At 41.2% G+C, this 16,580-nt stretch overlaps 1 protein-coding gene across 3 annotated transcripts in view; it reads right to left on the minus strand.

Annotated features, from left to right (window-relative positions):
- ppp2r5cb (protein phosphatase 2, regulatory subunit B', gamma b) overlaps window positions 1–16,580 on the minus strand; it is a 107,342-nt gene that overhangs the window by 42,849 nt on the left and 47,913 nt on the right. The gene's annotated exons all lie outside the window — the stretch shown is intronic.

Here is a 16,580-nt window from a genome sequence, read left to right on the forward strand (position 1 = left end):
GGGACACGCAGACGCTACCTCTTTACTGCCATGCCGATTTGGAATCCTAAGCTTTACTGAGTAGTACCAATCCCATTCATTCCTCTCATGACAAGTATAGATGACACGTTTCTTTTTTTTAACAAAACAATATGGCACAATGTCACAGCTTGACACTAGCCGCCAGGGCACGAAATTAACTTTGACTCACCGGCCACTGGTGGCGGGTAGATGGGAAGAATCTACCCGCCAAGCATATTTCTTACCTGCCAACTTTTTTTTTGATTAAAAAAATAATTCGTTATTTTATATAAAAAATATTTTTTTTAATAAAATATATATATTATATAATCATACTTGTAGTTGTATTATCTGCGAGACATCGCCACCTCGCTGTCTGCAAACAGCTCCACTGTCTGTGTGTATACTCAAGTGGCCTCCAGCAAGGATTCTCCGGCGCTGCAGCTGGGCCCGAAACTCTACATTCAGCATGAAAGGATTCTCCTGCGCTGCAGCTGGACCCTATTCAGCAGCCCTCATGCGATGTAAGCCAGGGGCTCGAATACGCATGTTGTAGGACATTGATGTCAGGAGCTATCTGTAGCTACTGCTGGATGGCGTTGGGACAACGCCTCTGAACTATTTAGTTTACTGGGACATTTCGTAGTGACTAGTGAGCTAACGTGGGCTAACATGAGCTACCTAGCCAACGGAGGTATTATGCACTGGACACTTGCTGGAGCAGTTGTTGATGTCGGGAGCTATCAGTAGCTAGCCGGCTGGATAACGTTACACAATGCCTCATGTATTAAACTAAAAGTGAATAGTTGACTGGGTCATTTTGTAACAGTAGCTAACATTAGCTCACGGAGGTCCCTCTGACTAGACTAACGTCACGGTGACTGTCCGAGGCAATAGCCTCTGTTTACATGCAGCATACAGAAACAGGTGCGGGAGGGGTAGGAGCAGCAGTGCGCGGTGCGCTGCATGTCTGTGCTGAGACAGCGAGTGAGAACTGCGCTAAGAATTGGATCATGATTTTCGGTTTTCACATGACTATTATTGCCCGCCACACGGCGGGCAGACCTCTCAGTGGGAGGCGCCAAACGTAAAAACTGCCCGCCAATGGCGGGTGGCGGGCTTTAATTTCGCCCCCTGCTAGCCGCCATGTCACCTTTGTTGCAATCAACCTGTTGCTCGCCAACCAAGATACTGTATCGATATCATACAAGGATGCCAAGTATCGATCTTTTATTATGCAAATTCTTTATTTTTCTTTGTATAAGGAAGTTGCATTGTTCATTTCAATACCTGTAATAGTACAGTAGTCCACACACATGTGTGCATTCAATTAAGTTTGAATATGACTGTAATCGACGCACACCTGAATACAGAGTTTCAAAGGATGTGCAATACAGGCCGCAACCCACCAGGCAGCGGTATTGGACTTTTGCGATCTCAGACCCATTCCCAATGATAACACCAGGCTCCCTGGATGGATATGAATGGAAATGGCGAATAAAAGAAATGACGACCAAAACCTGACTATACTAGGGTCTGGCGCTGAACGATCGGCGAGTAAACCCGACTATCATCGGGTCTGGCATGGAAAGTGTTAAAGGTTGTCGTCGCTCGTTATTATGGTTATAGCGGAAATAGAAGTGTTCAGATGTCCAGGATAAGAAGTAGAATAGTAGACGATACTAGTTTCAAACTGCAAGTTTGTGTACCTTCCCCCATTCTTTCCAGCCTATATGGCCTTCTGACTGAGTCAGTCAATTCTCCCCGTGAACAATCTGCATGCATGCATACATCACCATGGCAACCGGTGCTGGGAACAGGACTTTGGACCAGGGGGGTGACCATTGCTAATCAAAGATGTCTGCAGGCTGTGGCTGTTAGATTGGATTCCGGGGTCAGTTTGAATCATCCTGACTCGCCTCTATTGACCGTAGCAGAGAGTTGAGTCAACCGTTACTGACAAAGAGTGTCACAAAAGAATAATCTGTATAAATCCTTAAGCCTTCTTTTCCACTAAACACAATACCATTCCAGTCCAGTGTTTTCCATACATACATATATTTGTGGCAACATACCACAATAATGAGATGGACCGACCACAAATGCATTTCCCAAAAATGACAATATATTTTCCACTGTTGAGTGTGTATGTAACACACCCCTGCCGCCTGCCGGCCACCACCACAACTAACCTATTAATAATGGTGATGAGAACAGATCAAGTAGGACCTACGACATAAGCTAATCACTGTAAAGTTTCCCCCAAGGGACGCTGACAGATGTTCCCACATAACAAACTGTTGCTTTTGTTGAAGCAACAGTTGTGACTGGGGCATAAAAGAATATATTGTTTGGTTCCTGTTGGTTGTCAGTTAAGGCCATGGGTAGGTAGGGAATTTATTTAATTTTTTATTTAATTTTTTTCCCACGGCGACTATGGATAGGGAATTTCTTTATTTAATTAAAATGTTCACGACAAGGGCGGTCAGGTGGCGTAGCGGAGATTGTGCTCGTCACCAATGCAAGAGGCTGCGGTCTCGACTCCCGGAGAGTCAGCATTGCCTTGGCTCGGGCTGATCGCTATACTAACTCGTTTGGCTGAGTTAGGGGGAGGCGAGCCGTGGGTGGGTCCTGGGCGTTGTGGACAGCGACCCCTACAGTTCGGTCGGGGCGCCTGCTCAGCGAAGGTAGGATCTGGTGAGAGGTAGTGCGGCCTCCCACACGTTACACTCTCCCAGTGAGAATCTGCACGGCCAGGCTGGCTGCCGGCTGGCTGGCTGCACATGCATCAGAGGAAAGCATGTGACAGTCTCCAGCCTCTCGGACCAACAGTAGGGGAAAGTGCGCAACAACCAGGAAAGGGGTTGGGAATTGGCATAACGACTAACAGTGGGATGGGAGAAAAATCGGAAAAAGAAGGAGGGGGGAAAAGATGCATGTACTCTGCCAACAATTTTTTTTTCTTTTAGGCCTGGAGGGTTTGAGATTTGAGTCAAGGTGAATTAATTAATTACATGCAATTCTATTAGGGCTCCTCCTCGCCGGAAGAACTTCTTAAGACGACTAATAGTTGTAGAATTAGTCAACTAATCAATTTGTTGATTTAAAAGTCGACAAATCTGTAAAAATCTGTCATGCAGAATGACCTCTTTAAATTTTGTGTTTACCAGAAATGTGGTCCTCCTTTTCAGGAAATACACAAAGTCTTGGTCGAGAGAAAATTACCAAGTATTGGTTGACAGAGAAAAGAGAATATCTACCAACTTTCACCAGCCTACAGTCTACATAGGTTTCCTATCCATCAATCAGGAAGCTACTTGCATGAGCCAGGCTGGTACAAGGCTACAAGGCCTTGATATATTATATGTCTCATTGTTTCTGAAATCGCATTGGCATTTCGAGAAATTTTGTATTTTGATACTCAATGCATAGAAATTAAGTACTTTCTTTGGATGACACGGGACATTGCCATACTGCAGTACAAAAGAGTCGGACGTCTCCAACTGAAAAGGTACAACATATCTACACTGTACCACATGGATTCAACTAACAGGGGTGGAGTTGTGGGGGCTGTGTTCCTTGATCTAAGGAAAGCTTTTGACACCGTTAACCATACTATTCTACTCCAAAAGCCGGTCAATTTCAACTTCTCCATAGAGTTCCTCAACCTCTTCAAATCATACCTTTGATTCCGTTCCCAACTTGTCAAAATAATGTATATAAATAAATCTACTGCCATATGTATGTCAACTGGTGTCCCGCAGGGCTCTGTCTTGGGTCCAATCCTGTTCAGCATGTACATTAACGATTTGCCTTCTGTGTGTGGCCAATGTATGCTGATAGTGATCTTTACACACGGTAAAACCACAGAAGAGGTTGCAACAAAATTGTCTAATGTCATGGTGAATGTCACATCCTGGCTTAAGCACAGCCGTTTACAATTGAATGTCTCTAAGACTGTCTGTATGTTCTTCTCCAAGGGCCACAGAGAAGTTGCAGAGCAGGATATCTTCATCTCCGGTCAGAAATTACAGGTAGTATCAGAATATAAGTATTTAGGATTACACATAGACCCAAACCTTAGCTTCAAAAATCACATAAAAAAAAGTCTGCAATGGGAGCTCCAGTAGCTCACCGCGTACCTCGAGCGCTATTTCGGCGCCGGGGACAACCGTGCTCGTCACGGATCTGGGGTTTAGCGAGTTCGATTCCCGGACTGCAGCCGTGCCTTTCTCAGAGTGTCTTCCCCCCATCTGTACCCCCATTCAACCTGTTTCTGTCTGTCGGTCATTCTTGACCAGAGAAAAAAAATGCGATAAACGCAAAAAAGAGCCGGCGCCCGGCGGGATGGCCAAAGTTTAAAAAAAAAAAAAAAAAAAAAAAAAAAAAAAAAAAAAAAGTCTGCAATAAGGTAAAGTTCAGCCTATCAAACTTCAGGTACATAAGAAACTTCCTTTCAACAGAGGCAGCAAAGCTATATTTTCATTCAATGGTTCTTTCCCACATCACATACGGTTTGATAACCTGGTCCAATTCACATTCCACCATTCTGAAACCACTTCAATCACTTTACAAACAAGCAATAATTAATTCTAGACAAGAAACCATTCGGTACCATCATTGTCACATTCTAAAAATATATAATCTACTCAGTTGGGAAAACCTGACCCTATATCAAAACGTCTGTCTAGTTTTTAAAATAAAGTGTGGATTGGCTCCTCCTCCTTTGTCCGGTTTCATCAACCTCAAGTATGCCTCAACCAGGAGAGGTGCGGCAAGGGGGGACTGTACAATCCCTTTAAAAAAAAAAAAGTGTATTTGGCCAGGCCGTCTTCTCATACAGAGCATCCCACCAATGGAACTCAATTCCTCAAACAATTAGAGTGTCTACATCATACCATTCATTCAAGTGCAGAGTTAGGGAATGGCTCATTGAAAACCAGAACTGTCAACACTGAGGTGTCTGTATGTGTATATGTGTGTGTGGATATGGTGCGTCTGTCTATGTCTGGGTCTCTTAATATGTCATGATGTGCTCTGTCCTTGTGTCCATGACTGTATTGTGACCTGTATCCCTACTATGTCTATGTGCTTTTGTTGTGTTTTTATTCTAATGTATTTATCTTGATTTTATTCTGTTTTTATTGCTAACCCTTTTTTTTACACAGGATTTTAGCCTGTACCTTCTGGCAGGGGGACTGCCAATGGAAATTAGCCTTTTGGCTAAAATTGGGTGCATTTACATTTGTAAAATGTTTTATTAATGTACACTGTCCCCCTTGAACAAATAAAGTAAACCTAAACCTAAACCATGCAACTGAAAAGGTACAGCATTATCTACAATGTACCACAGTGTGATTCAACTAACCATGAAGATTCAGACGAGACATTTCTCTAACCATAATAAAACCAGCAGGCTACTAGGGTGGGACGATACATCGATCCAGAATGATATATGATCGATCTATTAACAATGATCCAATAGGATCGATGCAACGTAAAAAGATCGGTTCATATTGCGATACTCTTATTTTTAGTGATGCACGATATATCGGCCGCCGATATACGGTAATATCGGCCGATATGACCGTTTTTTTTTACACATCGGTATTGGTCTTTATTTTTGTTTTACAATTTTATTTTTTATTTTTACATGTTTTGGCCTCAACACATTAACACTTTAATCTCCGAAGACGCTGGCAGCGTCTTTCCCCGCCATGCTCATTCTGCCGAAGACGCTGGACAGCGTCTTTGATATCAATATTTCAAAAATATTTCTCCCCCGGAGACATGATATGTACTGTTGAGCCCCTCTCAACTCTCCAACGGTTCAAGAGCGCCATCTGGTGGCCGATCGGCGGATCGCCCAAACAGAAAGTGATGCGGATGAAGTGGTGCTCACCCATATTTCGTCCGGGCACTCGCTATCGTTAGCGGGACTCCATCTTGACACACTGGACATCGATCGATTGCAAATAACTCGATAAACAACATGATTTGGACGTATATACTATTATACAACCTGGAAATGGATCGGATATTTCTACATCCCATAATAGGAATATTTCAGTTCCACGCTCATCGTCCAACGGCGCGAGGAAGATACGGTAAGATTCAGCGTTATTTTTTAACGTGTTCAATATAAACTGCTCTGATGATCATATCACCCACACTAGATGAATGATATAACGTTGGCCACGGAATTATAAACGACCCACCGCCCATCCGGTCAACATCAGATTATAACTCCTAGAAGCACGTCCAGTTGACATTTTTTATCTCGCACAGATTCTTATCAAACTGTATTTCATCATCAATATAATGCATTTGGGGCTATAAATCTAAGTTCTGGAGAAAGCTGCAGAAAACGATAAAAACATACTTATACTTTAGACCGTATTTTAGTATGAATATGTGAATGAAAAAGTATAACGTTGCTACACCCTGAACAATAGATATAGGACGTTGAATGGGCCATAGTAATGTCAATTTAGCAATACAATTTAAAAAGTTATAGCCCTGCAAAGAAGGGGAACTTCTCCATGTTAAATAGGGCTGGCGAGGGATGGTAAATTATTATTAACCCTGGCGATCAAAGTGTTAACTGCCACGGAGTTTGCCCGTCTCATACCATGTTTTGGCCTCAACACATTAACTGCCACGGAGTTTGCCCGTCTCATACCACTCTCTGCCACCACTCTAAGCATATGGAGATGTTTACCTTCTTTGCAGGGCTATAACTTTTTAAATTGTATTGCTAAATTGACATTACTATGGCCCATTCAACATAGATTATCTATCGTTCAGGATGTAGGAACGTTATACTTTTTCATTCATAGATTCATACGAAAATACCGTCTAGAATATAAATATGTTTTTATCGTTTTCTGCAGTAATTCCTAGAATGTGAGTTATAGGCATAAACGCATATATAGATTATCAACTGCCGTTTGTTGCCAATACACGCTATAAAAAAATGTCAACTGTACATGATCCTAAACGTTATGACTGATCATGTGCGGATGAACGGGGGGGGGGTCGTTTATAATTCCGTGATCGTCAGTAAATGCTTTATGTAGTATGGGTGATATATTGATCAGAGCAGTTTGCATTAATAATAATAAACAATCACGCTGAAAATGCCGTCAGCGTCCTCTTACCGTTCGCCGATGAGACTGGAGGAAAAAGATCCCACTTATTTGATGTGGATCGCCTAGATCCATTTCCGGTTTGTATAATAATAATAAACGCTCAAATCATATCGATTGAGTTATGGCAGCGATCCATATGTACGATGTGTGTCTAGAGTCCCGCAACAATATGCGAGTGCCGGACGCATTTCCCCGGTACACGGAGATCACCAGAGATCCATTTCCGGTTGTAACTCGCCCGATCACCACCAGGCGGCAGTATTGAAGCGTTGCAGAGTTGTGCAGGCTCCCACTGTATCAGCCGAGGCTGGGTGAGGGCATTCTGAATATCATGGCGAAAAAATGAAATATGATCTCAATAACGTCGTACGCCGTGGAATGGCAGAATTAGCATGACCTTGAAACACGTTGTACAACGTTTTTGGCGCAGGATGTGTTAAATAGTTTCAAAATATCAGTCATTTCTGAAAATAAATTACAAAAGTAAAAAAAATTAAATGCGTTTTGGAAAATAGTAATATCGGTTATTGGTATCGGCCACAATTTTCACATCGGTGCATCACTACTTATTTTGAAAATCCTGTGGCGAGTCAAATCAAATCACATTTATTTGTAAGGCCCGACACACGTTAATGTCCCCATGGGCCGGACACGTCTTCTTTAAACGTCAAGAACAAACATCACAATAAGTCAAGAACAAAACAAGAACACCATAAAGTCCAAACAATTTAAAATAAATGCAAAATAAATAAATGCAACACTCCCAGACATACCCCACGCAAAGGTAAGGAAAAACTCACTAAAACCTAGCAATAGGAAAAAATTCACCACAGGCAATGTGGAGGAGAGAAACCTTAGAAGGGCCATTCAAGGAGGGATCTCCCGTCTTAGATGGCGGTGATAGTAGTGTTGCAATAAAACAGGTGAACAGTTGGTAGGCAATAGGCATAGGTGAAACAAACAACTGAACATTTTGAAAGATTAAAGATGGAGCTGATAGCGATAGCAACTGAACATTTTGAAAGATTAAAGATAGAGCTGATAGCTGATCTATTTGAGGCACAGGGGCGGCGCAGATAGGGTCGCATCCTCCCGGTCTTCATCACGGGACGTCCAACACTCCGGTCGTCACTCCGAGACAGCCATTCTTTTTACACAGCGTTGTATCCGCCCAACAGCACAGCAGTAGCATGTGAAACGCTGTGTAGACAGTGTGCGCCTATTTTGCGACACGAAATAAGTCCCTGCTGTTTTTTCCCGCAATGGGTCAAATGCATCTAACATGCTTTGCATCCTCGCCATTCCGTTAAAGACCAAAATTAACATTTCGTTAGCGTAAGCTAACTAAGCTAAGTTATCCTGATCAGAGCCATAGAGAGAACAGCATAGGTGTGTGTGTGTGTGTGTGTGTGTGTGTGTGTGTGTGTGTGTGTGTGTGTGTGTGTGTGTGTGCGCGCGTTTGGAAAGACCAGATGAAGTCAGGACTCGAGTATATTATATCTGGAAGCTCGGAGTTGCTAATAAACAGTTTAAAACATTGTTACTCCACGAGTGGTACTCATATCCGCCTGTAATACCTGGACCAGGCAGCCAAATGCCTGGTGCGCATGCGCGGTGACCCCAATGGCGGAAATACACGGCTCGCTCTGTGAGTACCACTCGTGGAGTAACAATGTTTTAAACTGTTTATTAGCAACTCCGAGCTTCCAGACCCCACTGTAAAGCTGTGTTAAACCCATATTGTACGCTGGGTATCTTTGAAATTCATATATGATATATTTTTGACCCACCGCGAGCCCCGTGATCACGCTTGGTACCTTAAGTTGAAAATGGTTGCAGTCTAGGTGAGCGTGACTGCGGTAGAGACCCAGGCTCGCTCGCAGTCACGAAAGGGGATACCGGCTACCATTCTGAGAGCTAACGATAGTAGTACTAGGGTGCTGTGGGCTCCCGGCTACCATTCTGAGAGCTAACGTTACTAGTACTAGGGTGCTGTGGGCTCCCGGATACCATTCTGAGAGCTAACGTTACTAGTACTAGGGTGCTGTGGGCTCCCGGCTACCATTCTGAGAGCTAACGTTACTAGTACTAGGGTGCTGTGGGCTCCCGGCTACCATTCTGAGAGCTAACGTTACTAGTACTAGGGTGCTGTGTGCTCCCGGCTACCATTCTGAGAGCTAACGATAGTAGTACTAGGGTGCTGTGGGCTCCCAGCTACCATTCTGAGAGCTAACGATAGTAGCACTCTGATGCTGCGGGCTAACTGGCTATCTCCGTGATTTGTTTACTTGGTAACACGGGTTGCCACGCCCCCCCCCCCCCCCCCCCCCCCCCCGCTGATGAAAATAAAAGTCATACCGTCATATACCGGGGTATTAGGTCATCAAGGTATGACGGTAGGGCTGCAACGATTAGTCGACATAATCGACGATGTCAATTATAAAAAATCGTCGACGAGGAATTGTTGCATCGATTAGTCATTAAAAAAAATTCAAATTATTATATATATATATATTTCTTCTTTTTTTTTTTGCAATACCTATCTTTGTGAAAGTGGCTTCTCAGCTCTGGTCCAGCCAGCTGAAGACTTCTTAGCTTAACATAACAGACCGACAGTAAGTTTGGGGGAACTAATGGGATAACTGGGGATGTTGTTTGGTCCTGACAAGAGTCTCAAAGCAACTCTGAGGTCATGCTCAATGTCCAATCTGTTCCTCTGCTCCGTCTTCAGCTGGACCAGAGCTGAGAAGCCACTTTCACAAAGATAGGTAGTACAAAAAAAAATCTAATAATAATTAATTATATATATATATATATATATATATATTTTTTTTTTTATATAATTGTTTTTCGATTAGTCGACTAATCGAAAAAATAATCGACAGATTAGTCGACTACCAAAATAGTCATTAGTTGCAGCCCTATATGACGGTATGAAAAAAATTATACCGCCCAAGCCTATTTGTCACCATCCATTACCTGGAGTTTAACTGCTACAATATGATGTGCTGGAGCACACCAACACTCTTGTGCAGTGACATTATAATCACCAAGACAAATAATAGTTTTGCCTGGGCACATTTATTAGCCAATCACCCTTGTACCAAATTGGAGATAGAGAAAGAAATTCTGAGTTCTGAAGGGAAACACATGATGGAGAGAGCAAGGTACAAATGGGCAGTCAGACACTTGTCTGAACTCGTCTTTATGAAGGGCATATTAAACTCACCGACAGTCGATATAGGCCTAGGCTGTTTCAGTGGAATTTTTGGAACAGCTTGGACCCAAGTTTAGCGTTTGTCAATATCAATAGCTAAAGTTATGGTTAGTGTTGTCAAATTGAAAGCATCTATATGAAGAACTAGCAAGCTAGTGTCTGCTCAGAACTGATCAACTGCCAATGCTGTAGGGCACTCGAAAACTAGCCCTGGTGAGCAGCAGAGGTAGACGGCTCCAAACTTGAAATCACCAATGCATTATTGACCCATTATCGGTGGCAGTCTGGGCAGTGTGTTTTCTGCTACAGAGCACCAAAGCCAACCAGACACTAAGCAGTAATGCAAACTCCCTATTCATCCATCTTGCACCAGTGGGAAGACATCACTGATTCACCAATATGAATGGATCTATATAAAAGTCATACTCAAATAAATAAAATAGACCGTTTTCTTACCGAGTAGAAATGACTGTGAAAGCCATGAGTAATTTTGGACGGCATACAAACAGTTGATAAAGATGCATATAGCATTGTGTTGGTCTATGTGTTAGGACTGCTGGGGTTTTCTGTCAGTAATGAGGTGACTAGCCTACATGCTAAAAACACATCATTCTCGTATGGTTGAAGAGTTTGCTAAAGTTGTGTAAACTATGGTAGAAATTAATCTACTTTAATTTCGCAACCAAAAACCCCATCACAGTATCAGATGGATATTTGACAAATAATACAGCATAGCCTATTTAGTTTGTCAATATTACCTAGATCTAGTCTGTCAGCCTTGTTGTAGTAGCATCTCTTCCATCTATACATCAAACCACTAGTCTACCATAGGTTCTCCTAGTTGATTCATTGCTGATTGATGTACTAGTCGTCAATATAAATGCTAGAATAGAGTAGAATAAAATAGAACAGAAGTTGATTATCCAGCCACAATTATATATATAAAAAAAAGCTATTAAGGCATTATTAAGCCACTTCATCTAAATGCAATCTACATCCAGAGTTGCAGAACAAAGTACTATTTTTCAACAGCACATGAATATAATACATTTGCAATTCACATATTTTATTTCCATTTAATTAACTAACTATGAAAAATGCATTAGCAGTCCCAAGTCATACAGTGGTTGTAATATATGTTAGTTGATGACATAACTTCAATCATCAGTGAAATTTGTTGAAATTGAGGGAAGCAACCGTTGTGATTGTAGGATAAAGAGAAGAGGGCGGGGTTTGAGATCATGGGTTAATTTCCATCGATACTTTCCATCCACCGCCTCGCCGGGCTCCTTCTGTGGCACATGCCTGGTGCTGGAGTGTCTGGACACGTGTCCCTCCCTCCCGACATCATGTGTCGCCCATCCCCATGTACCTCGCTGTGCCTATAGCTCTACCGCAGACTTCAGTTACAAAAACAGCACTAGGGTTTCTGAACGGGCCTAAAATATTAAGGGACGTACTGACACACGGCAGTCACCGCGTGGTTGGGGCTTGTGACCTTTACTCTCCCACAGGCACCAGTTTACTTAATACTTATATAAATGAAGGCAGTGGGCTAAAGTTTAATTTATATTCAAACGTGAAAATGCTGTTGTGGAGCTCCAGCTATGAGTGGGACGATATGAGTAACTCAAAGATACGATACTGTAACGAATTTGGCCCTCGATAACAATAATATACATTGATACACAGCATCAGCAATAATCAATATATTGCAATAAATGTAATCTACGATACATCGCGATATCTGTGTAACTGAAGAAATACACATAAAAAAAGGCAAAAAGCAAGAATTATGTATTTATTCACAGAATTGACACAAAAGCTCATCAGATTCTTTAGTGAGAATCACAAACTGGACAATTGTACATGATATGACAATGTACAACAAATTGCCTCTTTAACACACAGACCTTTTATATATTGCAGTAAAAGAAATTCATACAAATCTTAAATTTGTATATATCGATTAAGGCTATCAAAGTTAATGCGGTATTAACGCGTTATCGCCCGATTCTATTAACGCCACCATTTTTTTTAACTCACGATTAACTTTTAAGATTTCTTTTTTTTTTACTTTTTTTTAGTAGACTTCACTCAGGTGTATTATTGATGCTCTCATACTATGTTTGTTTCTGAAGTGCGCGCGTGTGTGTGTGTGTGTGTGTGTGTGTGTGTGTGTGATATATATAGAGAGAGGGGGGTGAGAGAGATGAGGAAGGGGCAAGAGAGAAAAGCGAGCTGGGAGTGTGTGAGAGATAGTAGGGGGGGGGGGGGGTGTGATTACTCAGTTCCTAATGTTTTCTTTACCCTATTATTTCATGCACACTTTATTCATCGTTTTAAATTATTATTTTCTTTTAAGTTATTTTGTGCATCACTGTTTTGAATTTGATGCAAATTTGCAATGCATGAGGGTCATCCTTTTGTGTTAAATGGCTGCATAAAGATCCGTTTAACCCTTTCACTGCCGCACTACCAAACGGTTAACCCTTTCACCACGACAATACACAGAAGGTTAACCCTTTCACTGCCACACAACAGCAGGTTAACCCTTTCACTGCCACACGACAGAAAGTTAACCCTTTACTATCACACTACCGACGGTTAGTGTGATAGTAAAGGCTTAACCTTCTGTCGTGTGGCAGCGAAAGGGGTAAGGTAGAAAAAAAAGATAAAAAAATTTATTAATTTGCTATTAATCGCGAGTTAACTATGGACAATCATGCGATTAATAGAGTTAAATATTTTAATTGATTGACAGCACTAATATGGATACATGGTGGCAGTGTATGGATAACGTGTCGCAAGAGGAAGTACGACGATATATCACAGTATCGGTTTCCGCATTTACCTCGCTCTCGTGCGGAGGAGGGAAAAAAGGTCACATGGTACTATAAATGTTGGTACAGTACTACAGGCAGGGGTGTAAAGTACTTGAGTAATTGTACTTTGTTACAATACTTAAGTACTGTTTTGAGGGATTTGTACTTTACTCAAGTATTATTAGGTTTGTATACTTGTACTTTTACTCAATTACATTTCAGAGAAAAAAAAACTTTTTACTCCTTACATTTAAAATTCAATTAAAATTAAAATACAAAGTACATAGTACAAATCTCGCAGGTCCAACCATTTTTTTGGACATTAACGTTATTAATCCTGCGGCCACACTTTATTCTAAAACAGCCAATCAAATCCTCATCAATGGAAAATGAACCCGCCCATACCCATGCTGATTGGTCCTTGTGCAAGACTAGAAAGCGGGGATATTTGATTAACCCATTCTCTGCCACGCTTATATCCATCGCTGTTTGATCTCTGCCAGTACTGTAAGTCTATGGAGATGTTCACCTTCTTTGCAGGGCTATAACTTTTTAAATTGTATTGCTAAATTTACATTACTATGGCCCATTCAACATCGATTACCTATCGTTCAGGATGTAGGAATGTTTTACTTTTTCATTCACACATTCATACGAAAATACCGTCTAGAGTATAAATGTTTTCTGCAATATTTCCCAGAACGTGAGATATAGGCACAAATGCATATATTAGATCATCAAATGCAGTTTGATACCGATCGACGCTATATTAAAAATGTCAACTGTACATGGTCCTAAGGGTTATGACTGATCATGCGCGGGTGAACGGAGGAGGGGGGGGTCGTTTATAATTCCGTGATAGTCGTTAGATGCTTCATGTAGTATGGGTGATAACGCTGAAACTCACGTCAGTCTCCTCGTACCGTTGGGCGATGAGAGTGGAGCAAACAGATCCCAGTTATGTGGTGGGGATCTAGGCGATCCATTTCCGGTTTGTATATTACTAATACACGCCCAAATCATGTCGATTATTGAGTTATGGCAAAGATCCATATCCACGGTGTGTGTATTGAGTCCCGCGACGATAAACGAGTGGCCGGACGGAATTAGGGGACGGACCGAGCTGCAACGGGCATTTCCGGTTTGGCAACTCGCCGATCAGCCACCAGGTGGCAGTATTGAAGCGTTGCAGAGTTGTGCTGAGTCCTGCAGCATCGGACAAGGCTCCGTGAGTGAAATATGAATACCAATGGGCGAAAATATGAAATTATGATCAGAATCACGTCGTACGCAGTTATTGGCAGAATTCGCATGAACTTGAAACCCCGTTGTACGCCGTTTTTGGCTGGGAAAGGGTTAAACACCTGCTGCCTATCAGAAGAATAGATTAGACAATCAGAAAAAAAGTGTTTACTTTTACTTTTTAGTACATTTAAAAGTAGAATCTTTTTTACTTTTACTCAAGTGTGACTTTTACTTGAGTAAGATTTTGAGACGGTACCCATACTTTCACTTAAGTATAATTTCTGGGTACTTTTTACACCCCTGACTACAGGCACCGCAGCTAAAGAATGTAAGTGGAAGTCTAATTCAGCCTTAAGACACAAGTTGCCCTTAGGTTTGTAGATCTAGAGTCATGTTAACTACCTCGGGGAGAGGGATCAATGCCTACGTAGGGCTGGGCGATATGGCCTAAAGATAAAATCTCCATCCAATTTACTATTTTAATCGATTTTTTCTCTCTTAAAAACTAAAAACGCCAAGGAAATCATTCAAATAAGCTTTGTTTTTATTTGACACAAAAATATTATTAAACCAAGATGAATTTTCCTATTGGGATTGAAGTGCAAACCTAACTTTCACCAATCTTCAGTTAAAAAGAAAATATAATAATAATATATATATAAAAGGTTACTCACGTCTTGATCAAACAAAGATGAATGTCCCTATTGGGATTAATAGTGCAATAACTTGCTTTTTCACCAAACTTCACTTAAAACAAATAAAATGTGCCTCTTGATCATCAAACAAGAATGAATTTCCCTATTGGGATTAATAAAGTGCAAATCTAACTTTCACCAAACATCACTTTTTGTAAAATAAAAAGTTGACTCTTGAAAATCGATTTTCATTATTATTTATTTTTTAATCGTCCTAAATCATGAATTCGAATTAATCAATTAAATCAATTTATCGTCCAGCCCTAACGACAACTTCATTCTACTCACCTACAAGGTAACAAGGTAAAGGAAGTACATCAGTGTATCCCACAGTCATTTGCATACAGAAGGGTTCCTCTACATGGGAGCAGAATTGTGTTCAGAATGAAGGGGAACAAAGTCCCACAAAGAATCTGACATCAAAGTGTAAAATCTCAACCTCCCTGCTGACCATCAGCTGACTGACAATAGTAAGGGTAGGGTAATCATGGTGTAGCTACCATTCCGTTCATTATAGTGGTAACCGCCTACAGCCACCAAAACACTTTATCACCCGTTATTATTAGGGTTAGAATCTCCCCTAGCAGACTGGTCCCATGAATTTGTTAACATTTTTACAGCTTCCACCATTATGATGCTGCCCTGACCTTTCCTGCGTTTCTACTCCTAGATTCCCCGGTGAAGGCAACCCGTTGAATAGACCCTAGATTAGACAGACCTAGATTAGACCACTACAATCAGGCTGCAATAAATCAATGCTGCTCTTCAAAATGAGACATTTTATCTTCTTTGAAACCAAATACATTATTCCCTACAAAGCCAGTAGTGTAAAATAACAACAACAATAGCCAGGGAATCTATGTTGCAAGACTTGGATCGATTGGGTTGCATATTGAAATGGTTACCATAGTTGTCCATGAGAGATATGATTGTGAGGAACTGAGACAGTTATGGACAAGACAACATAACTATACAGTAGTATACATAAATTAAGTCTTATCTACTGTCTGTATGTACAATGAACACTTACATAAAATAGATGTTTTGGACACAATTTCATGTTCTACATTATCCTCAACAGTAAAACTCTTGCATGAAACTCTTGCATAAAACACCAAATGACACCAAATGATTATAATGACAAAGAAGAATGCACATTAGCAGCTAAGCCTAGCAGGAATTAGGCTCGTCTACAGGTGACGCTTGCCAGTTCAATCAATTTAGTCTCACAGCTAAATGTTTGCCTCCTTCATCGTTTGGTAACATTAATCAACACAGCTGGAGAGAAGCAACAGCTGCTATGCATAGTATACACAAATACAATATACCTGTACATTCAGTCTGGATTTGTACTCATTGTAATTTTCATAGACGCCTGCCGTCTAATAATGAGAATGTGGGAGGGGACCTTTTCACTGACATAACATAGATCTGTCCAACTGCTTTA

Source organism: Notolepis coatsorum (assembly GCF_963971535.1).
Source record: "Notolepis coatsorum genome assembly, chromosome: 5".
NCBI lineage: Eukaryota > Metazoa > Chordata > Actinopteri > Aulopiformes > Paralepididae > Notolepis > Notolepis coatsorum.